A 25,820-nucleotide genomic window follows, 5' to 3' on the forward strand; every position below is an offset into this window, starting at 1 on the left:
TTATTATTATTATTATTAGTGGAAGTAGTAGCAGTGGCATATGATGCAAGAAAGCAAGCTTATAAAAGCACAAGTCAAAAAAAAAAACCTCCTGCATCAACTGACCATCCCCTCCAATAATTACCTATTTCTTCCTTAAATTTGTTCTAACTACACATTTCCATAACAGATGAAAATTTGTTACAACAATCAACCACCAGTGGCTAAAGGAACACCTCCACACATCTATATTCTGTACCCATCCTTCCTCAATCTATGTCCCCCTCATAGTCTGAGTAAGAGGAAGAATGCCAATGGCATTAAGTCTGCTCAATCCATTCAAAGCTTTAAACACCTCAATCAGATCCCCTCAAAGGTGCCTAGTCTCCAATGCTGCAATTCGTAGAACTAAAGCCTTTCTTGGTAAGACCACCCTTTCGTTCCCTTCACCAATCTTGTTGCCCTTCTCCGTACCCACTCCAGCAGATTTACATCATTCCTAAAAATGAGGTCTGGATGCAACCTAACCATTGCCTTTCAAGATGCAACCTAACCATTGCCTTTCAAGATGCAACCTAACCATTGCCTTTTACAATGGGATAATCACCTCCTTATCCTTGCTACCAAAGTCTGTGTATATCATTGACAAAACTCCATGAGCTGTCCTGCCAACCTATCTGCACTGCTCAGATGTGATTTCATTTTATTTTTATGGAGTAAGGGCAACTAAAGCCATGATGCACCAAGTCCAGTATTCAAAAAGAACAGGACACAAGTAACTTAAAAATGATATATCAGTATATACAAATGATTAAAAGACAAGTAAATTTAGATAATAAATTCAGGTAAAAAGGAGATGTATACGATGCATACTAAAAACATTTGTGATTATAAAGGTTTCTAATTTTTAAAAATTAAAAAATTGCAGACATCGTCTTTGTCAGCTAAAATCTGACTGAGTGTATAGGCTCAGTCAGATTATTAAAAGCACTAAAACATAAACGGCATTCATTTAAAAATCTACGACACTCAGTAAAGGCATGTTTCACAGTTAAAATGGTATCACAGTGCCAACACATAAGAGTCATCAGCCCTCAGCAGAAAAGCATGTGTCAGATGACTGTGTCCTATGCAAAGCAGAGCTAGAACAACTTCCTGCTTACGGTGCCTGTGAAAACTAGATGGCCATCGTTTGATTACAGGCTTAATCGCGTTTAGCTTATTTTCAGCCTACTCATGCCATGAGTGTTGCCACTGGGAAACCAGTTTCTTTTGAATTACAGTCTCTCCCCGACATACATAAGAGATACATATTAGGACTTCTTATGCAAGTCAATTTTTACATAACTCGGGAATGACTAATAAAATATTACTACTATATCCCTGATATGTCAAAATTACAAAATCCACATAATATCCTCAGAAGAATAAAGGAAAATAGTTATATACCATAACAATTAAAAACTTTATCTGGGAACAGCAGTGAATTAACCGGAATAGCACATAAGAAAAGAAAACAAAAAAGGAAGAAAAAATGCAGGTTCTGTAAAAACTGATATGTATTTTGTAGGCAGTGTGGGCTTCATAAGGGCTACTAAGGGAATCAAAACCAAAGTGTACATATTTAAGAAAATTGGTCTAAACCACAATGAGTCACAGTCTATACACTTCAGGTGTGAACTGCAAGTGACATAAAACAAATCTGAAGCATTAATAAGACACATTAATCATAGGGTGTTGTAGGCTGAGTATAGGTCAGGGAGGTAGAATGTGATATGAACTCATCGATCTTCATCTGTTTCATATGTTCCCCCCTTCATAAATTTCTCAATAAGTAAACTTGAACTTTTCTTTCTATTTTCAAGAAACGTTTGGTGTTTTCATCCATTCCATGAAACATAGACCTTCCTAAATCTTACGAAACACTTCTGCCATTTCCTTTAATTTGAACTGCTTCTTGGGATGCTCCGATTCCTCAACTGATTCGGCTCTCCTTTGTTCCTCAATTATTTGAGCATTCAGCTGGGCTAGGTCTTCTGTTGTTAAATCTTCACCTTGTTCATCCACAAGCTCATCTACATCTTCATTCTCCAGAACCAGCTGCAACTCCTGGGCTAAGTTTACAATTTCTTTGGTAATAGAAGACATGCTCATCTTTGTTGAGAAGACATGCTCACCTTTGTTGTTAAGCTCAGAATTTTTTAGAAGATTTTTCCAAACTCCTCTCATACAAGCTCTGAAATATTGCATATTCCATCAAGGATGTTAAAGGGCTAGAGTGTAATTCTCTGAAGAAATAGCTGATGGGACACTCCACTTGGCGTAAACGTTGTGGGGGTTCCTCTGAAGTGCTTCAACATAACTCACCTGCCTCAAACACACGTCATCGAATATTTCTTCAGAATTTTTAAAGAAGAAAATGAAATGTTAACTCTAGTTATTTACCTAGATTCTAGTTATGGCACAGGTTATTATCCAACATAATTGAATGGGAACAAAAATAAAAACTTACTGTTCCTTCATTTGACTTCACTTTTGAAAATTATACAGAAAGTATCCTTACAATTTTACCAAAAAAATTTACTTAAGTCTGAAGTTATGTAACTCGAGGAATAACTGTGCTTGCCTGTAGTCTGTATAGGCGACTAACAGACAAGAGTTATAACGGGTCACTGATTTAGCTGTAGGGTCCACCAAATCATTTCCCAGGATCCCAATGTGGCTGGGGATCCAGCATAAGCAAATATCAAATTCCAATTCAGAAAGGGAGTGTATCCTCCTGCTGTACCTGGGACAAGACTGGATGAGGATTGCAACTCATCGATGAAAAAGCCAATAATGAACTAAGAGAATCTGTATATATAACGCATTTTTGGTGGTGGTGTATTTGTATGTAATCCAAGGCTAGTTCAATTGCATGCAGCTGTGCAGTGAATACACAGCATTCGGCAGGGATCTGTTCAGATAAGGTAGCATCTGGAAAGACAGATGCAGATCCAACAGACACCTCTGACTTCGAACCTTCTGTGATGACTGGCAAGAAATCAGAATGTTCAAATCGGTGGGCTGAAAAGAGCTGCAGGTAGACATCAGATGGAGTACTATCCTTCCCCCAGTTGCTAAGAGAGAAGTTGCAGGCAGGAACACAAGCATGCTAAGGCGGAAGGGATTGCCTGGGTGAAGGAGCAATGTTGTCTACCATGATGTCCAAATTTCTGAATAGGCCTTGGATATGAATACCAAATGGAAGATTGGCCGTGTTACAAGTATTGTACAGATTTTCCCAGCAGGGCTCAAAAACAGATATCCACGTGGGATGGTCTGGCAGGGATTTAAACTTCACAGCATACAGCAGAGACAACTGTGCTGTTTGCTGTTTTCAGCGAAGGGACAAAGACGGTTCTTTAGTTTCAACATAAAGACTTTGGGACAGGAGATGTTCTAAATGCACCAGTAGCACTGTGGATAGCCTGGTGGGTGGATGGGATCAAGCCACTGAAGGATGCTATTTCTGGCAGACCCATACACTCGACACCCAGAATCTAATTCTGGGTGTCAAGTGTACCGCACAAGTGCACGATACAAAAGGAGTAACGTGAACCTGTCTGCACCCCAACTGGTAGAAGAGAGAGCACGGAGAAGGTTCAGCCCCTCATGCATTTGGTGAATAGCTGACAGATATGATGGAGAAGTGTCAGCTGAATGGCTGACAGATATAATGGAGAAGTGTCAGCTTTTTGTCAAATATGAGTCCCAAGAATTTTGTTTCTGCTACTACTGGAATGGTACTATGTCAAAGCCTTAATTCAGGTTCTAGGTGAAGATTACGCTTGCGGCAAAAATGGATGTAAGCGGGCTTCTCCGTTTAGAACCTGAAACCATTGGCTTTTGCCGAGGAATTAAGACAATCAATGGCTTGTTGTAGTTTCCTCTCTAATTCTCATATTGCATAACTGGTAAAAAATGCTGAAATCATCAACATACAGTGCACTGTTTACGGTTGGAGGAAGTTGTTCTGTAACAGAATTTACTTTAATGGCAAAAGGTGCAACACTTAAAACGGATCCTTGAGGAACTCTGATCTCTTGGCAAAAAAAGGCCAAGAGAGGGTGGATCCTACTCAAACTTGGAAAAAAATTAGATGATAAAAAGTTTTTAATAAAAACAGGTAGGCGACCTCTAAGACCAAGGTTGTAAATATCTTTTGATATACCAAATCTCCAAGTTGTGTCATATACTTTCACCATATCAAAGAAGATTAATACCAGTTGCTCTCTTTTAAGGAAAGCATCTCAAACAGATGTTTCCATTCTAATTAAGTAGTCCAAAGTGGACCTATTCTTTCAGAAGCCACACTGATATCTTGGAGAGATCATTTTATTCTAAATACCATAAAAGACAAGCATTGACCATTCTCTCCAATAATTTACACAAGCAGCTAGTCAGAGCTATAGGACAGTAATTTATAGCAATTTAGAATTCTTGCCTGGATTAACAAAAGCAAAAATAATTGCCTACGCCAGGCATCTGGAAACTGCTCTTCAAGAAAGATTTTGTTGTATAGGAAGAGCAAGTTGTCCATGGATTTTGGTGGTGATAAGTGTTTGACCATTTCATAATGGATGTCATCTGGTCCAACAGCAGTAGTTTTGTGAGTGCAAGTGCTGTTTTTAGCTCGTAGATGGTAAAAGGCAGATTATATGGGTAGGATCCCTTTGATGTAAATATAAGAACCTTTTTTTCCTGATGTTTAAGGACCAGAAACTCAGAGGAGTAAGATGAGGTTGCTAAGATGGTAGCAAATGTTTCCTCAAGAGCATTGGATATTGCAGTAGTCTGCAATAGTGCATCCATTATGTTCCAGGAACGATGAGAGGTGTGCATTGTACTTTCCCTTCATTTTTTCCACTTTTTCCCTGACTTTCTTAAAGCTGGTCGCCTGGTTAATAGATGACGTAAGGCAGATCCCAGATTCTTTTTTGTTCTGCTGTAGGATAAAACATGCTTTAGCACATGCACGTTTAAAAGCTATTAAATTGGCTGTCATGGGATATCGGCGTATTCCCCATGCTTTGTTTTGCACTTTTTTTGCTGCTGTGCATTGTGGATTCCACATGGTTTGGGAAATGGTTTTTGTTTGTTTGGAGCATTAGCAATTAAGGCCATATTGCTCGAGGATATGCAGTGGTTATTCCCTGAATGGCCTTTCCGCATCCTCCGTATTTGGTGGTGACGGGCTCGAACCCCGGTCTAATCAAGAAGCATGTGCTACGCACTGCTGCTCCTTCCCACCTGGCTACGGAGGCGCACTGGGAAATGGTGAAAACCAGGTAGATGTTTTTGGAATTGTGATTGCAGCTGCTTGGACGATACTTTGTGATTTATGTGACTGCATCATTGATAGGCTCCTGACTGACCGTGGTGATGTCAAAATTTGCCAGATCTTGGAAGGCATTCTAGTAAGCCTGATCAATCTTCCACTGAGGAAACCTAAAAGGAAGACACGGTCTCCCACTGTGTATCACGGGGAAGTGATCACTTCCATACAGGTTTTCCTCCACCTCCCAGGTAAGAGAAGGGAGGAGAAAAGGAGAGCAGAAAGAAAGGTCAATGGCAAAAAAAGTATGGGTAGGCATGTGGAAAAAGGTGTTAGTTCCCACATTTAAAAGGGAAAGGTCATTGTCACTGAGCATACGTTCTATGACTCATCCCTTCCATTATTGCTAGCACTACCCCACAGTGTGTTATGGCCATTAAAATCTCCAAGAAGTGAGAAAGGGGAAGGCAACTGCATTACAAGATCATTAAAGTCTGTATGAGAGGTGTCAGTCCGAGGTGGCAAATAAATAGAGCAGATGGTTAATAAAAATCCCACAGTGAAGTAAACTGCAACAGCCTCTATGCTGGTTGTAAGTAGCAAAGGCTGAGATGGGTTTGGTTGATCACCAGGATAGCCACTCCTCCATGAGCAGGACCGGCTGCAATTCCATCCTTAAGAAAAATTGTGATGTTCGCATGTTGGGATCATCATTTCCCTTTAGGTAAGTTACCTGCAAGCAAAAGCAGACTGGCTCGTGCTTCTGCTTAGAGCTGGTCGCCTGGTTAGTAGACGACGTAAGGCCTCAGTCAGGGGGGCCTTGATGTTATCAGTATTTTGCTGGAATCTACGATAATTCCATTGTAGGAATTTAGCCATTATTTTGGCTTGGTAGGTCCTTCAGGCAACTTCCGAAGTGCTGAGAGCTTATTTTTTGTCAGCCTTGGATTTATCTTTGCTGAGGAAGTATGGATGCTGTCTCGTGTCCATTTCCTCCTCGGCAAAGAGTTCCAAGACTGGGTCATCTGGTACCTCCTTCTCCTCAACATCCATTTTTTCTTGGTAACTACAGGTTATTTCAGGCTTCTTGTTCTTTCCTTCTTTTCTCCAGTAACTTCTTTCAGTACTGCTGAAGCATTAAGATATAGGAGTGGCAGCTGATTGGTCCTTCTGTGTGGGTTTTCTTGAACTTAACAGGTCGTGTGCGATGGGAGTGAATGACTCTTTTGGTGGAATGGCCATTTCTGTTCGGGTTCTAATGGAATATCTCTCTGCCACCTTCTGTGCATAGGTGGGTTTGTTTACACATATAGGTTTCACTGTTTTTCTTGCCTCCTGATAAGAAATGTTCAGCTCTGCCTTAAGTCACTGAATTTCTTTTTCTTCTTTCTACCCCCTGGCATACTCATGAGTACACAGAGTACTCTCAGGCGTCTCCGTAGCCGGGTGGGCAGGAGCAGCAGTGTGTGGCACATGCTTCTTGATTAGACCGGGGTTCGAGCCTGTGACCACCAAATACAGAGGATGCGGAAAGGTCAGGGAATGACCACCGCATATCCACGAAGCAATATGGCTTTAGTTGTTAATGCTTCTAAAAACCAAATAACAAACAACAACAAACAGAGTACTCTCCTTGGCAGTTGATGCATGATGGTGTTTCAGCTGTTGTTTCGTGGTCCTTTGCACCACATCGAGCACATGCAGGGCACAACAACAAGCCATCTGTGAGTGTCCGTATTTCTAAAACTTAAAACGACGTAAGGAATTTGGTACATACGGATGCACTGGACAGTTAACATAGCCAGCTTTAATCTCATTAGGAGATGTGGGTGTGCACTGAACGTCAGGACGATGTTTCTTGTGGGAACAAGCTTCCCATCCCTAAGCATGAATATTCGTTTCGCGGCAATCACTCATTGGGGTTTCAATTCAGAAGAGATTTACTCTTCTCTTCAATCGCATCTTTGAGATTCCAGTGGGCAATGAAACCACGGAATGAGTTGAGAGCTTTTTTGAGGGCTAGCTGTGATAGGCATTTCCCCCAATAGATGTGGCTCGGAGGAGCTGTTCTGAATGTCTGTCACTTCTGGTGTCTACAAGGGTGTCTCCCGATCGAAGCCGTTTTACTGATTTAGGATCGCCTGCCAACCCTTGCAAGCCCTTCTGGTTAAAGGGTGACATTTTTCCCTAAAGGTTTCTCGTCTGTAGTATGCATTATTAGGAAATGAGGTGTTGGGCCTGATATGTTTGTCTTTTTGCTGAAGTAACATCAGCAGGATCAATGTCTAATTTTTCTGATAGGGATCGCATTGTGGCCCCAGAAGAAAGAATTTTATCAGGATTCGTGGAGTTTTTTTATTTGTTTGGTGCATGGGCTCCCCCACACACCATAAAGCCCAAAGGGATGCCTACTACCCGGCTAGCAATAAATGCTCTTGGGAGTGGAATGCCAGGGCTACCAAGACACTATACTCGCACTGCCTACAGCCTGAATCCTGTCCCTCAGACCATGAGGGTAGGGGCATGCACTGCCATGGTTGACCCTTGCAGGCAAACCCACTAGCCGATTAATCCCAGGCGGGCCATCTAGGACCACCTGTCTTGTGGAAGCAGCGGCCAAAGTGGTGTTTTGAAACTGTGCCCCTCAACCACCAGGATCCCCCTTTCTGAATTTCCACTGGTTGCAGCACATGGCAAACATGCTGCATTTCACTGATGATAGCCTGGGACCTAGGCTGTGGGCGTTGGATCCTAGTAATGCTAATCTGGATAACAAGCAGCATCACTGGGAGGTCCCCTCCCATGTACAGGTGCCCATGTCGAGGGGGGCATTGCTCAGAGAACATAATATCGGACTGCACAATTACCCCCAGGTCCTTTTCATTTTCTGCTACCTTGAGTGTAGTACCAAACAGTTGGTATGTTAATCTGGGATTACAGGGTACTACCCATAAGCAGTACCTTGCACTTGTCAATATTAAACCTCAACTGCCATTTCTCAGCTCATCTTTCTAGTATTTTTTTTTTTTTTTAGACTTTGTTTCAGTAGTTTACTCTGATTGCTATTATCCACCCTGCCAATCTTTGTACATCTGCAAAAAATATAGAAAACAACAATGGATCCAGCACTGAACCCTGACAGACTCCACTAATAACATCAGTCCATGAAGAGCAGTGTCCATTAATAACCACTGTCTTTTCCGACTCAACCATCCCTTTATCCTTAATGCCACTGCTTCTACAATTTGTATAGCAGTCTTTCATGTGCAACAGTACAAAAACTTTCCTAAAATCCAAGTATATGATATCAGAATTATTTTTTGCATCAGGTTCCTTTGTTACTTCAGCATAGTATCTAATCAGATTGGTCAGTGAGACTGCACCTTAACAAATCCATGCTGGACTGCAGCATAATTGCATTCCTGTCTAGATGGTTCGCATTACTTCTTTAACCAGAGACTGCATTATTTCCACTGGATCAGAGGTTCAGCTAACTGATCTGTACTCATGTCATCATCTTTTCATCTCCATTTGTGAACTAGGAAATCATGCTCTCATAATTATGGTTAAGGGTATGCTTACTGCCTTTGCTGCATGCTCACAAGAAGTAAAGTAACACACTTAACAAAATCCACTCTCTTATAAAATTGAATTAAATTTTTTTTAAAAACGATTTTTTAATTGAATTTGATTTTTTAACTGAATTTAATTGAATTCATTTTTTTAAACTGAATTTAATTGAATTCCTTTTTTTTAACTGAATTCGATTTTATAAGAGAGTGGATTTTGTGTGTTACTTTACTTCTTGTGCACAGATCGCAGCCGAAATAATCTGGTCGCTTATAAAGAAGTTTAGTCAAAAGGATTTTAATGGAGAATTTGACAATTGTCATCAGTTACAAGTCTGTTTATTGCTGATTGGTTTAGTTTTGGGTGGGTTGGTGTGCATCAGCTGTGCTTTGCTCTTCCTTCTTGGCAATGAGTAGATAATGGGAACTGAATACAAGATTAGTTTTTAGAAAACTGGGTTAAATTAACAATATTTTAATGGTTCATATCACGTTTTTAACTTGGGCCTTCTACATAATGTATTAACCAGATCAACTGGAATGTGAGCATTGAGCTGAAGAATTTTCATACAAAAGGGTATGAGATGTTCTCTTATATTTAACAATATTTTATACATTCTATTTAATTCAAGTCCATTTATTATTCCAAGTAATTTTTTTTTTCCTATGCATGTTAATTACTCCAAATGATTACACTATTCATCAAAGGGTAACTGTATCTCTGAAATTAGTAATATAAAAAGCAATTGGCAATAAACTGTATCAGAATACACTTCACTGTTGGTCAACTGATTCATTCATTCAGTGGGTGGTGGGTGTCATTCATTCATTCACTGTTTCAGTGAGACAGTTTCAGATAAACAGGAAGAACAATTCAGAACAAGAGGCAGCAAGTATATATTGCACAAATGTCATGCTTTTCTAATTCACAATGAACTACAATAAAAGATCAATAACACCACTCTGCATGGTTTTCAACGTTTCTAAACTAATAACTGTTTTTAATTCAGTTTTTTTATGTTGATTTCAGAAATGTTATTTGGTTTTTTTTCTATCATGTACCATTGTTTCACAAATCACTTAAGTTGATGTCATGAGTTGTATTATTGAATGTATTAAGTTAGGAGTAAATACTGGGAATTTGCAAACTAAATCTTCATGTTGCCAACACTGCCTTCAGTCATTTATTTCTTGACCTTGAGAGCTCCACACCACAATGTTTACCAGTGTGAGCTCAGTTTATTTTTGAGATTATCATGTCAAACTTGTGCTCTGAAAAGTATGTAAAATGTCTTCATGCAAGTGCTTGAACAATCCCAATTTATTTTGTTATATTTATGGAAGTAATGCAGTCCTCAAGCACATGGGATGTTTTTCTCATGGTACAGACATAGTGAACAAGACCTAGTCCCCTAATTTTCTGAGGACAATTCCAGGTATTTTGCAGTAATATAAATGATTTAATGAACTACTGTATTTAGGAATTAGTTACAATCCTGCACGGTGGAGACATTTTATTGACTCACAGAAAGAGGAGTCTCAAAGATGTGCTGCTCCACAATGAAAATAAATATGGGTCAATTCCAGTAGCTTACTCTGTGCATTTGAAAAAAACATATGAGAATTTGAAGTTGCTGAAAAATATTAGGTATGAAGAACATGGTTGGTTGGTCTGTGCTAACTTTAAAGTGATAGGCATATTATTTGGACAGCAATCTGGCTAAACAAAAATGTCTTGATTTTTGTGTGAGTAGGATAGTCAGGAAAGGAGTATTGGAATGTCAAGAGTCTGGTCAAAGGGGGGCAAGTTGTTACCTGGATCAAAGAATGTAGTTCATAAACCACTGGTAGATCCCAAAACCATCCTTGTGCATTAAACTGGATTTGATGATACAGTCTGTGAAAGCTTTACCCAGGAAGGTCCCTGCTTCAACTGTCTTTGTACTACATTCCCATGAACCATCCAAGAGAAACTAAAACAAACTATTTTTGTTGGACCCCAAATTCGCCAACTGATGAGGGACTGAGATTTTGAGTGAACTATGAATAAAAGAGAAAAACAGGTATTGATTAGCTTCAGGTCTGTTGCTGATAACTTCTTAAGGAACAGCAAGGATCCAGACTACAAGAAAAGTGTCGAAAATATGTTGGCAAACTTCAAGAAACTGGGATACAATATGAATGTCAAGGTACATTTTTTACACTCACACATCGACTACTTCCTAGAAAATCTAGGAAGTGTTAGTGAAGAACAGGGTGAGAGGTTTCACCAGGACAGTAAGCACATAGAGATGAGGTACCAGGATAGGTGAAATGTCAACATGATGGCTGACTATGGCTGGATGCTGAAGAGGAACTGTCAAGTAGAAGAATCTGCAAGAATATCAAAGAAACAAAAACAAAAATTTGTTCCATCATAGATTAGTTTTTAAAATGAGAGGGGAGTGTTTAGTGTACTTTTTACCACACTGCCCTTTTTAATAGTGTTTTCAACATGTATTTAAATATAAAAGCCTAGTAAAAGTAGTATTCTATAATTTCAAAAAAAAACTTTAATATTTTCAATTCAAAATTGAAGTCTTGCATCTAAATGGGCCCCACTGGGATATCAGACCCTTGTAAAGGAAGTCAGTAGGTGTACTGTGACAATTTGGAACTCTGCATTCCTACATGATTGTATATTGATTTTTAGCTATATCCCACACAGAAATCTTTGCAAGAGGGTTCAGTACCCTGAGGATTCAAAACCCTGGCCAATAGCAAATTAACAAATGGTGAACCACTATTTTGTGTATTTTATTGGTTTTAGTATCAGTAACTCACCTTTCATTTTTTAGAGATAGCACAGAACACTCATGGAACAGAATATGCATCTTGTGCTGAACAAGTCATTCAGCCGTTGGTAAACAAAGTTTAATATGGAATGAAGAGAGGAAGCCCTGTGGTTAGAAAATGATGATGAAACTTTCAAGGAGTTTCACAAATAATGCAGATCACAACATGTCTAAAGATGTTTGGGCATGACTATACCGTTCAGCCATACAGGAAGTAGCATATAGGGTAAACATGGAATGTGTAAGAAGTCAATTCATCTGGTTTGTAAAAAAATTGTATGTGATAGGTAAAAATGGATTGGATTTTAGAATAGAATTATCATTAAAAGTACACCCAGAAACATCAAAATCTATATAGACCAGTGTAATTCAATGACAGCAACTGCAAGATCCAATTTTAATCAGACTGTCATTATGGCAGGAAAATGAACTCCAAGAACCTGCCATTCCATACCTAATCTTTACAAGTGAGTACATTATACTAAAATAAATAATGAAATATTTTTAGCCTATGTCAGCTCTAGATATGTTCATTTCCAGCTGAAAGATATATATTTTAAACACACGCATGCACGAAAATATTTTCCTATAAAAATAAACACACATTTGGATCTCATTTGGTTAAATGTTTCATTCTGTCTTTTAATATATTTACATTACCTATATGAGATGGTATTATGACTGGTGCGTGCAATTTAAAAACATAAATGTTTTTTTTTTTTTTTTTTTTTTTTTTAATGAGAACCCCAAACACGAGAGGTATTAGAACCTATAGTACTTAGTACCGTGCTTGGGTTGGAAGTTGAAAAGATGAAAGAAGATATTTGTTGACATTGGACTTGAACTTCTGTAGATTGTAATTTTCAGGAAATACGTACGTAGGAAGGTTGTTCCAGAAAACGGCAGTTGAATGAATAAATGAGGAAGATGAAAAGTTGGTTCTATGGGTTTGAAGCTGGACAGTAAATGGATGTTGACTGGTGGCGTCACGTGTTCGGACTGTTTTGAAAGAGAGAGCGGGAATTATAGAAGCCAATTCAGAAGAACAGTGCCCATGGAGGTATCTGTAGAAGAGGCATGCAGCAGAAACAGTGCATCTATGAGAAAGGGAGTGGAGAGACTCTGTTAGAGATGAATCATTAATTAACCTAACTGCCCTCTTCTGAATGGAATGAAGAAGCCTGAGAGAGGTTTTGGGGGCACCACCCCAGATGTGGGAACAATATTCCATGGCAGAGCGGATTTGCGATTTATAACGAGTGAGCAGCTGTTTGGAAGAAAAGTAATGCTGAGAGCGAAAGAGAAAACCAAGTTTTTTAGATGCAGAGGAAGCAATATTTGTAATGTACTTGTGCCAAGAGAGATTAGAAGTCAGGGTAATCCCCAAAAGAGATGTATCATTTTGCCTAGAAATCGGAGTGTCACTAAAGATAAGCATAGGAGCAGAAGAATCCTTTTTGCGAGATATAAGACAAGACTGAGTTTTATAAGGGTTGAAATCAACTAAGTTGTCTTTGCCCCACTGGAGAATTACCTGAAGATCGGCATTTAAGGAATTGGCAGCAGATTTTCGAAAACTTGAAGCTGATTGAGCAGGACAAGGTTTCTCAAAATGGAAAGTTGAATGCAATGTGCTATCATCGGCAAAACTATGGATAGGATTTCCAGTCAATGGAAGAAGGTCATTGATATACAAGAGGAAAAGAGTGGGGGAAAGAACTGAACCTTGGGGGATACCGGCATTAGTGGAGAAATTAGAAGACAGAGAGCCATCTACCATCACCCTCAGTGAGCGATCAGAGAGAAAACTGGATAACCAAATACTAAAAACAGTTGGCAAACCATAAGATGGAAGCTTGTTTAGAAGACCTTTATGCCAAACACGATCAAAAGCCTTTGAGATGTCAAGAGCAACTACTTGTGTTTCACCGAACCTTTCCATTGAATTAGTCCATAAATGGGTAACATAAGCCAGAATATCACCAATGGATCGACACTGACGGAATCCATACTGGCGATCGTTCATCAGACGGAAGGTTTCTAGGTAGTTTAAGAGTTGCGGTTAATTGATTTCTCCATTACTTTAGAAAGAGTAGAAGTAATTGCAATGGGACGATAAATGGATGGGAGGGATTTGTCACCCTTTTTAGGAACTGGCTGGATATGAGCAAATTTCCAAGCAGAAGGAAAAACACCTTTGGAATAAGAGAGTGAAAAAAGGTGGCAAAGAATAGGAGTAACTTCAGGAGCACAGGTTTTGAGAACAAGTGGAGAAATACCATCAGGACCTGGAGCTTTCTTAGCATCAAGATTCATCAAAATCCTTCTGATATCCTTTTGCCGGAAGACCACAGAAGGCATTGAATGGAGCGTGTTAGGAATGGTGGGAGCTGTTTTACCAAGATCATTAATACATGAGCTGGAAGAAAAATGGGATGCTAGCAGGTCAGCTTTATCCTTGGCTGAAGTGACAACAGAACCATCTGGTTTGGACAGCGGTGGGAGCAGAGATGGACAAAAGTTGCGGCCAATAGCTTTGGCAAGAGACCAGAATGCTCGGCTGCCATTAGGGCAAGAAGCAAGTTTTCTACTCTTAGCCTGTTCAAACTCTAGTTTGGACTGATTAATAACTGCTTTACAATTGTTGCGAGCTTTGGTGTAGGCAGAAAATGAAACTAAAAGAATTAGAAACAAGCCAATTACGATATGCAACATTCTTCTCTTGGACAGCCTTAGCACATTTGTTGGAGAACCAAGGTTTAGATAAAGGACGAGATTTTAAAGTGGAGTGTGGGATAAAAGATTCCATTCCTGCAAGAATAATTTCACTGACACGATCTGAGCAAACGTTGACATCAGAAGTTTTGAAACAGTAAACCGACCAAGGAAAAGAAGAAAAGAAGTCTCGCAGGTCATCCCATTTTGCATTCTTGTAATGACAAACAATACGAGGTTGGGAATAGCTATGAGATAAAGGTTCCACTGGAGAAGAGACAATCACCAAGTTGTGATCTGAAGTGCCTAAAGGACCTCTCACTTTGACCTTGTACTTAGAAGGGTTGTTTGTGAGAAAAAGATCAAGCATATTGGCTGTATGATTAGGATTGTCCGGTATTCTTGTAGGTAAATGAACAATCTGTGCTAGGTCGTTAGTAATTGCAAAAGCCTCAGCATCTCAACCTGCTGGGTCGGTGTAACTAGAATACGGAAGCCAGCTGGAGTTGTGAACGTTAAAATCACCAAGGAAAATTACCTCACTGTTAGGAAAGTTGGACTGGAGAAAGTCAAGTTGCAAAGAGAGGAAGTCAAAGAGCTCCAAGTGATTAGTGGAGTTGGGAGAATGGTAGAGACAACAGATGAATTTGACACAATGAGGTAGAGAGATTTTAAGCCAGAGAAGATCAAAGAGAGGAGATTCCAAATTGCCAAGTCTCTGACAGGGAATATCAGAACGGACATATGCACAAGTACCACCTTTGAGGCGAAAGGAATCATACAGAAAATAATTTGGACATCTGAGATGAGCAGTAGTTGAATCAACCGATAACTGAGATTCAGTCAGAAAAAGTACATGGGGTTTGGAAGACTGCAAGTGGAAATGGACATTGCTGAGATTGGAATTGAGACCACGTATATTTGTGAAATGAATTAGGAAGTCCTTGGGAGGTTTAGGTCTTTTCACAGATAAGCTTGCTCTATTATTTTGACAATTCATGGTGTATTCAATAGTAAGAAAAAGTGGGTGGGACATGCTGTATGAAGTAATGAAATTTTTGGATATGGCGTACATGTGGTAAGAATATACCCAGATCCTTGACATAACGTGGCCTCGACAATGCTCCCCGCATACACACTACTCGGACTCCCTCCAGTCACTATCTGGCAGAGTAGAGGTAGCAAGATTATACACTAGCTGATCCGGAAGCCTCCTAGAGAGTTACCAATAGGTTTGGTCCGGTGTACTATCTAGTGGCCGGCCTGCAAACACTGTTTTAGAGCTGTACCCTCGAAATGTAAGGAATATTGGATCTCGCCACGACATTCATCATAATTTCAAAAATCATCAATCATACTGCATGATGCAAGAGATAGGGAAGGGTTGGCCGGAACTTAGCTCTAGAGACTAAACATGGGTTCCACCACTTCAAGCCTCCAATAAGCAAAGTGGTGGTATTTCACCGGTTGATGAGAGTCATCTACCACCTAGTACTGCCTGGTAACATAGAGGGGCGGCGTTCCTCCATGTGGTGTGGGCGCCACACCTCGACCCCTGCTTACGTTGGTTCACGCCTGGGTGGTCACCCACCATGTACTTGTGCATGGAGGTTATACCCAGGATTACTAACAGTCCCACCATCGTGAAGGTGCAAGCAGAGGATTTGGCTGTCACAGACCGTCCGGACTTCGCCGAAATTGGGTCCACTTGACTTAAGTGTCACCCGAATATCAGTTCCATCAGCGTTTTAGACTCCCAGGTAGCAAGAACAGCTTGTCTGGCATATCTGAGAGAATGTCTGTGACAACCTCAAGGACCAAATGTGTCCATAACTTACGTTCTGCCACATTCTATCATACCGTGCATTTCTAAAAAATCTTTAAAAATTTTTCTTCATCCTCTTTCACACATATCTTAGTCCACTGATTCTCAACCTTTTTATCCTCCTCTTGAAAAAAAAAAAATCTTATAAGTACCTATAGTACTAATAGTTTAAAAGCAGCTACAAATCGAAGTGAAATAGAAGCATTGCTTCTACTGGGAAATGAAGCAGCCTGTAAAGCAAGGTGTGATGAATTACAAAGCCTACTAGGAGGTCTCCATGTGTTAAGGTTACTAAGAGCACATATATTTGATTGTACACGTATATCTGTACGCGTAACTTGCACGTATATTTGATTGTACAACTAATGCGAAGTGTATAGCAAATACATCTGAAAAATTTGAAGTACTGGTTAAGTCATCAAATATAGACATTACAGGGATATCAGAAACAGTGCCAATCAGATACAGGGGATGCAAAATTTGAATACAGTGTCCACAATGATTAAACAAAGAAGAGTCAAGATTGGGGGAGGGGGATTATAAACTCTTAAGAAACTCAGGCAGTATACCTGGTTGAAGTAGGTGGCCAGCATAATGTTGTGTCAGTATGGGATGGCACAGTGCTTGAAAAACAAAAAAACGAGAGTAGAATATGTTACAGGTAAAATCACTGTGGTGAGTACAATAAATCAAAATGTTTTATAATGGGAGATTTTAACTTTGCAGATACTAGCAACTTGTGTTAGTCAACACAGTAGAGAGAGAGAGAGAGAGAGAGGAGAGAGAGAGAGAGAGAGAGAGAGAGAGAGAGAGAGAGAGAGAGAGAGAGAGAGAGAGAGAGAGAGAGAGAGAGAGAGAGAGAGAGAGAGAGCAACAAGGGAAAGTGACACTCCTGATGAGTACACTGGCCTGCTATTCTGATATTTCCAAAATTCATGGTATTTCTTGGTGTATATAGTATTAGTATAAATAATGGCAAATGATGCAAGAAAGCAAGCTTATACAGCATCAGCAAAAAACAGAGAGAAAACAAGAACCCTTCACATTTCACACATCCATTCCCTCCAACAGTTTTTCTAGTTCTTCCTTGAATTTATTCAAACTATCCACTTCCAAAACAATGGATGGAAGCTTGTTCCAGCAATCAACCACCCATTGGCTGAAGACAAACTACCACACATCTATTCTGAAACCATCCTTCCTCAATTTGAGTTTATGCCCTCTTGTGTGCATAGTCTAAGCAAGATGAAGAATCCTATCAGCATTGAGTTTGCTCAACCCATTCAAAGCCTTAAACACCCAATCAGTTTACCTCGCTGGATACTCCCTGGATGACATTCAACCTTCCCCTGGTATCAACAGACCCAGTCAATACCAACAAAACATTCCCCATACTATGATACCACCTTCAGATGCCTAGGTTGTCTTAACAAGGCAGGAGGGGTCAATCGCTTCGTGAGGTTCTTCCCAATCATGAAGTTTCCTGCCTTCGTGAGGTTTCTCTGCCTATCATCAGTGCAAAACAAAGGGCATCATGCTTCATTCGACCATGTGACTTTCTTCCATTGTCCCAACACTGCAAGAAGATTTTTCTGTTTTTTCTTTGAAACGAGTAGCTTCCGTATGCGACTAAATAGGTAGCGACTGCCAATACCTAATTTCTTCGATTCCCTGCCACAGCATTAGTAGAAGTTTACTCCAACAATTAATTACTCTTTGACTGTTTGTAAATTTTTTACATCTATTCTGGAATTATTACTTTCCAATTTTAATCTATGACCGTTTTGTGTTTCATTAAAAAAAAAAAAAAAAAAAGATACCATTAGCATTTAATTTTCTTATACACTACACTTAGATCCCAATGCAGATACCTAGTTTCTGAAGATTGCAATTTACAGAATCCAGTTTTTCTTGATAAGTGTATCCATTTCTGTCTTCAACTAACCCTTTTTCTCTTCTCTGCACCCTTTCCAACAGATATATATTTCCAACAGATGGTGTGTTTTACTGGGATAACTGCTACCCAATGCAGCAATTTGCATTTATCATTGTTAAACCTCAATTGCCATTTTCCAACCCATCTGCTGAGTTTACCTAGATCTCTTGAAGTAACACATCCAGATTACTGTGGTTGATCACAGCATTCATGTACAAAATCAAATGTACCTATATCAATATCATTAATAAATATTAAAACAGTAAGAGACCCAACCCACTCATCACATTAATCTTTATAACCATTCTCTGTTCCATCTACTTAACCATTCCATTATCCATAGTAGTAACGTCCAAATGGCATGTTGCTTCAATTTATACAACAATTTACTCCAATTTATAAACTGGATACAATGCTACTCATACTAAATTTATATCATAAATATGGTATAGTATCAGCTCTAGTGAAATCTAAGTATATGATGTAAAAATAATTCTTTCCATCCAGTTTATTCGTAATCTTGTAGTTAATCGGATAGAGCATGCTCTCCTTTAACAAATCCAGGTGCTTTGGTCCACTTATAGCTGCATCTGTCTCTCTTCTACCTTAATTTCTATTATTATTAAAACACTGACCAATCAGTATTAAACAGACTACTGCTGATCTTACAACTTAAAACTCCATGTGTATGTAGATGTAAAATGTTTATTCAGTTTATCAGGTATCTGTACAGAATAATGAAGATTTGGTGATTCATATGGGGACTAATGTGATTCATTTCTTCTATTAGCATATGAAAAGAATTCTGTGCTACTTTTCTTTCATTCGTTGCCAAAGTCAGAATCTGCCTTAGCCAGCCTAATTTCCTGAGTAACTCCTGAGTAACTTGACACACTATTTTGTTCTTATTGTAGGACTTTGTATCACCTGACAATTTATAATCATCCAATGCATTTTGATTCTCTGCCACTAAGCTCATCAGTTCACCTCCCATCTATTTTGTTCTAAATCTTGAACAATCTCTCGCAAAGCATATAGTGATCTCTATGACCCTGTCTAAACACTCCCCATTTGACATCTACATTTTTCAATGTTAGTTAGTCCTACTGAAAAGAGTTTAAAAATTGTCTCAGATGAGTTTAATCACCTTTGCAAAAACAAATATCCATCTCTTTACCCTTCTTAACAATAGTTATTTCTGGAATAAATCCCACATCAATATACTCTGATTATCACAAAGGTTCCTTTACTTGAAGGTTGTTGATGCATAATGAATCAAGTATCAGGAATCTTCAAGCACCAAGAATCTTCACGAACAAGCAATGATGAATCACTGCTGGTAACGAGATCAAAAATATTGTTTTCTTTTGTTGACTCTCTAACATGTTGGTATAGAAAGTAGTCATCCAACAAATCAAGAAATCTCTCACTATTGAGTGAGCAACTAACCCATGCATTCCACTTAATATCTGGAAAGTTAAAATCCCCACTGATGACATGTTAATGTTCTGGTACACACTATTTATCAGTACAGTTGTTCACTATACTCAACACAATCACTTGGCTTATAACAGTGTTCGCACTGTTGCACTTGGCTTATAATGGTGTTCGCAGGCCGGCCGCTAGTTAGTACACCGGACCAAACCTATTGGTAACTCTCTAGGAGGCTTCCAGATCAGCTAGTGTATAATCTTGCTACCTCTACTCTGCCAGATAGTGACTGGAGGGAGTCCGAGTAGTGTGTATGCAGGGAGCATTGTCGAGGCCACGTTATGTCAAGGATCTGGGTATATTTTTACCACATGTACGGCATATCCAAAAATTTCATTACTTCATACTGCATGTCCCACCCACTTTTTCTTACTATTGAATACACCATGAATTGTCAAACTAATAGAGCAAGCTTATCTGTGAAAAGATCTAAACCTCCCAAGCACTTACTAATTCATTTCACAAATATACGTGGTCTCAATTCTAATCTCAACTATGTCCATTTCCACTTGCAGTCTGCCAAACCCCATGTACTTTTTCTGACAGAATCTCAGTTATCGGTTGATTCAACTACTGCACATCTCAGATGCCCATATTATTCGTTGTATGATTCCTTTCGCCTCAAAGGTGGTACTTGTGCATATGTCCGTTCTGATATTCCCTGTCAGAGACTTGGCAATTTGGAATCTCCTCTCTTTGATCTTCTCTGGCTTAAAATCTCTCTACCTCATTGTGTCCAATTCATCTGTTGTCTCTACCGTTCTCCAAACTCTACTAATCACTTAGAGCTCTTTGACTTCCTCTCTTTGCAACTTGACTTTCTCCAGTCCAACTTTCCTAACAGTGAGGTAATTTTCCTTGGTGATTTTAATGTTCACAAATCCAGCTGGCTTCCGTTTTCTAGTCACACCAACACAGCAGGTCGAGATACTGAGGCTTTTGCAATTACTAATGACCTAGCACAGATTGTTCATTTACCTACAAGAATACCGGACAATCCTAATCATACAGCCAATACGCTTGATCTTTTTCTCACAAACAACCCTTCTAAGTACACGGTCGAAATGAGAGGTCCTTTAAGCGCTTCAGATCACAACTTGGTGATTGTCTCTTCTCCAATGGAACCTTTATCTCATGGCTATTCCCAACCTCGTGCTGTTTGGCATTACAAGAATGCAAAATGGGATGACCTGTGAGACTTCTTTTCTTCTTTTCCTTGGTCGGTTTACTGTTTCAAAACTTCTGATGTCAACGTTTGCTCAGACTGTGTCAGTGAAATTATTCTTGCAGGAAAGGAATTCTTTATCCGACACTCCACTTTAAAATCTCGTCATTTATCTAAACCTTGGTTTTCCAATAAATGTGCTAAGGCTGTTCAAGAGAAGAATGTTGCATATCGTAATTGGCTTGTTTCTAATTCTTCAGTTTCATTTTCTGCCTACACCAAAGCTCGCAACAATTGTAAAGCAGTTATTAATTAGTTGAAACTAGAGTTTGAACAGGCTAAGAATAGAAAACTTGCTTTTTGCCCTAATGGTAGCCGAGCATTCTGGTCTCTTGCCAAAGCTATTTGCTGCAACTTTTGCCCATCTCTGCTCCCACCTCTGTCCAAACCAGATGGTTCTGTTGTCACTTCAGCCAAGGATAAAGCTGACCTGCTAGCATCCCATTTTTCTTCCAGCTCATGTATTAATGATCTTGGTAAAACACCTCCCAACATTCCCAACACGCTCCATTCAATGCCTCCTGTGATCTTTCGTCAAAAGGTTATCAGAAGGATTTTGATGAATCTTGATGCTAAGAAAGCTCCAGGTCCTGATGGTATTTCTCCACTTGTTTTCAAAACCTGTGCTCTTGAACTTAATCCTATTCTTTGCTGCCTTTTTTCACTTTCTTATTCCAAAGGTGTTTTTCCTTCTGCTTGGAAATTTGCTCATATCCAGCCAGTTCCTAAAAGGCGTGCCAAATCTATCCCATCTAATTATCATTCCATTGCAAATACTTCTACTCTTTCTAAAGTAATGGAGAAATCAATTAACCGCCAACTGTAAACTACCTAGTAAAAACCTTCCGTCTGATCAACGATCACCAGTATGGATTCCGTCAGTGTCGATCCTCTGGTGATATTCTGGCTTATGTTATCCATTTATGGACTAATTCAATGGAAAGGTTCGGTGAAACACAAGTAGTTGCTCTTGACATCTCAAAGGCTTTTGATTGTGTTTGGCATAAAGGTCTTCTAAACAAGCTTCCATCTTATGGTTTGCCAACTGTTTTTAGTAATTGGTTATCCAGTTTTCTCTCTGATCGCTCACTGAGGGTGATGGTAGATGGCTCTCTGTCTTCTAACTTCTCCACTAATGCCAGTGTCCCCCAACATTCAGTTCTTTTCCCCCACTCTTTTCCTCTTGTATATCAATGACCTTCTTCCATTGACTGGAAATCCTATCCATAGTTTTGCCGATGATAGCACATTGCATTCAACTTTCCATTTTGAGAAACCTTGTCCTGCTCAATCAGCTTCAAGTTTTCGAAAATCTGCTGCCAATTCCTTAAATGCCGATCTTCAGGTAATTCTCCAGTGGGGCAAAGACAACTTAGTTGATTTCAACCCTTATAAAACTCAGTCTTGTCTTATATCTCGCAAAAAGGATTCTTCTACTCCTATGCTTATCTTTAGTGACACTCCGATTTCTAGGCAAAATGATACATCTCTTTTGGGGATTACCCTGACTTCTAATCTCTCTTGGCACAAGTACATTACAAATATTGCTTCCTCTGCATCTAAAAAACTTGGTTTTCTCTTTCACTCTCAGCGTTACTGAGGCTACTTTTCTACAGCGTTACTTTTCTTACAAACAGCTGCTCACTCTGTATAAATCGCAAATCCGCCCTGCCATGGAATATTGTTGCCACATCTGGGGTGGTGCCCCCAAAACCTCTCTCAAGCTTCTTGATTCCATTCAGAAGAGGGCAGTTAGGTTAATTAATGATTCATCTAACAGAGTCTCTCCACTCGCTTTCTCATAGACGCACTGTTTCTGCTGCATGCCTCTTCTACAGATACTTCCATGGGTACTGTTCTTCTGAATTGGCTTCTGTAATTCCCGCTCTCTCTTTCAAAACAGTCCGAACACGTGCCACCACCAGCCAACATCCATTTACTGTCCAACTTCAAACCCACAGAACCAACTTTTCATCTTCCTCATTTATTCATTCAACTGCCGTTGTCTGGAACAACCTTCCTTCATACGTATTTCCTGAAAATTACAATCTACAGAAGTTCAAGTCTAATGTCAACAAATATCTTCTTCTGTCTTCTCAACCTCCAACCCAAGCATGGTACTAAGTACTATAGTTTCTAATACCTCTCGTGTTTGGGGTTCACATTAAAAAAAAAAAAAAAACTGACTCCAGCTAGCTCTCACTTTTGTTTTGCCAGCATTTATCACACCATACTGACTAAGTATTATACTGGCAACCACCTGTGCTAATAGTTGTGCTGTTTTGGAGTATATGTGTTTCTTAACTGAAAGAATTGTTCCTAACCACCCTCCCCACTGTTGTCAACTCCATACCATTTTTATTTATTATGAATTACGAACTGGTATTATTGTCATTATTAAATTACCTTCTCAATTATAAAATGTAATCAGTTATGAGTTCTTGAACTTGTGACTTCGGTTATTAGCATTGCAGGAATTGCTTTGTAGACTGCTCTTCATGGCTTTGATATGTAATGCCATATTTCACCACATATTACAGTGTTTGCTCTCTTCCACTACTTGCTAATCTCCACCCTTTTCTAAATGAAGTGACCTATTCTCAAGAATCCAAATATTTTAGTAATGAGGCAAAGTCGATTGAAGTGGAAGTGATAGTTGCTATTCATTGGACCATAAAGGCCTCTATCAAGCCTCAAAAGTATGCCAGTTTATCTGGCCCTGCTAGCTCCAAACTTCATGCCTGGCTGCTCTTGATCCAATCTACCAAGTCTCCAACCTCTACCCCTGCTACTGTGACAGTTGAAATTGTCATATATATATATATATATATATATATGAGAGAGAGAGAGAGAGAGAGAGAGAGAGAGAGAGATATGATCCTACAAACTGACAGAACACCAACTGCACACGTCATGACCATCAAGTCTGAACTTGAAGATTTCTCTGATCAACAAACAAACAGGATCACATCCGCTGCATGTACGAAAATTATCAAGTATATGGTCCAAGCTACAGTCAGTTGTCCTCAACCTTCATGTTGACAATGAAATGCATAAAGTCCAGATTGACTTGTTAATGGAAGAGCGAGACAAAAAAAAAAATGAATAAACAAAAGAAATGCTGAAATGCTGTAGCATCCTTGCTCTTTTGTCGAGACGCTGAGGACCATGTCAGCAGATGTGGTCCACACCACCAAAAATGCAGTGACCAGCACCCAGAATCTGGTTTTAATATAAAGAGTATAAGGAAGACAAGAAACCCAGGTAATCACAGAGATGGCCACAAAGGAGGAGTATAAGTCCATTTGGAAAACCTATCTCTCACAGACAGTGGCTTGAAAGCTGAACTACCAAGGAGGAAGGGCTTGTCAATTATCTTATTTGATGTGGAAAAGACTGTCACCAGAAGACCTACTGCAGGAACTTAAACCGAGCAACTTCCAAGACAGCATGGACAGAGAACTGCAGTGCCAAGTTGCCCCAAATATTTTACAAATGCCAAATCCAACTCCACATGTCACTGGATATTAAAGCTTTTTCCAAAAGTCTGGACTGTCTTGAATACTCAAGGCTATGTTTACCTGTGGTGGAGTTGTCACTGCTTTGAGTACTTCTCTGTCCCAAAATGTTTCAGGTGTTCAAGGTTTGGGCAACACCACCCATACTTGTGCCCAAAAAGAGCCTACCTGTGCCCAGAAAGGGTGGGTACAGGGAGAGTCCAAACCAAGACCAAAATCCAGTTTGTGTAAACTACAAATTGGCCAAGATGCAGTGCTCCCATTCTATTAGAAATTCTACCTGTCCTGTGTATCTAAAGGCAAAGATCCAATTGAAAACCTGACGATGGCCACACACCACACCACAATTGGATCTGCCCTCCTCTTCAATGATCAAATTTCTACAACTAAACGCACAAAGGTCTAGAACTTTAAAGGAGCTAGACATCAATGTCCTGTTAATTCAAGGACCATATACCAATTCAGCTACAGCATAGTGGAATACTCAACTGAAATGTCTTAGATCTCTGTAATCATTACGAACCCAAAAAGCACAGTTACAAAAGTTAACGCCCTGTGTAATCCAACCGGAGGCTGCACCCAAATATCCATGCTCTTGGCTCACTTCCCCTAATTTCTCTATATGCTCATCCACACGAGGACATCACCAATACTATTCAATACCTGCAGTCTGCCCTCGTGTTTCTCAATTCAGTCAAGCTTCTTATCAGTATGGGCACAAACTATCGCCCCTTACTGTGACCCAGCACTATTTACGGAACACATAGGGTCCAACTTCTAGAGGATTTTCTCTTTACTTCGTGGGTTGATGTTCTCAACCAACCAGAACACCTTCCTACTTTCTCAAATACCTTATGGGAAAGCACCATAGAAACCACCCTTGCCCCCAGATCCATCTCTTGCCTCTTTACTGAGTGGTGCATGCACATGGCCTGGACCCACCTCAGACAATAGGACTATCTCATTTGCCCTTGGCAGGTCTACGGACCCAGGTCCCATTACTCATCACTACACAGCCAGATACAAAACCAAATCTGCAAAGTGAAACCTCTTCTCAGAGGCTATTACGGCTCATCTTCCAGCTGATAACCCACAACTTCTTATGCACCTCTCTGACTCTGAACTTCAGGTTCACCTGACCAAGGTAATCCAGCAAGCCTCAGATATTGCTCTAAAAAAAAGAAGGTACCTATTGCTAATGCAGTTCCGTGGTGATCCCCAGACCTGGAGCACCTGCACAAGTGAGTTCACACAGCTTGGAAAAGCTTCCAACATTCCAGATCTCTCTCTCTCTCTCTCTCTCTCTCTGCACATAAGTTAATACCCTATGAGACACATACTGTCAACTGAGGAATAATTATTAAAACATAGACATCAAACTTGAAATATCTAGATAAATATTTTTACCACC

General features: G+C 39.7%; 1 protein-coding gene across 17 annotated transcripts in view; it reads right to left on the bottom strand.

Annotated features, from left to right (window-relative positions):
* Positions 1 to 25,820, bottom strand: part of RhoGAPp190 (Rho GTPase-activating protein 190) — a 744,591-nt gene that overhangs the window by 494,942 nt on the left and 223,829 nt on the right. The gene's annotated exons all lie outside the window — the stretch shown is intronic.

This window comes from Mastigoproctus giganteus, chromosome 5, assembly GCF_048544385.1.
Source record: "Mastigoproctus giganteus isolate SK-2022 chromosome 5, ASM4854438v1, whole genome shotgun sequence".
Classification (NCBI taxonomy): domain Eukaryota; kingdom Metazoa; phylum Arthropoda; class Arachnida; order Uropygi; family Thelyphonidae; genus Mastigoproctus; species Mastigoproctus giganteus.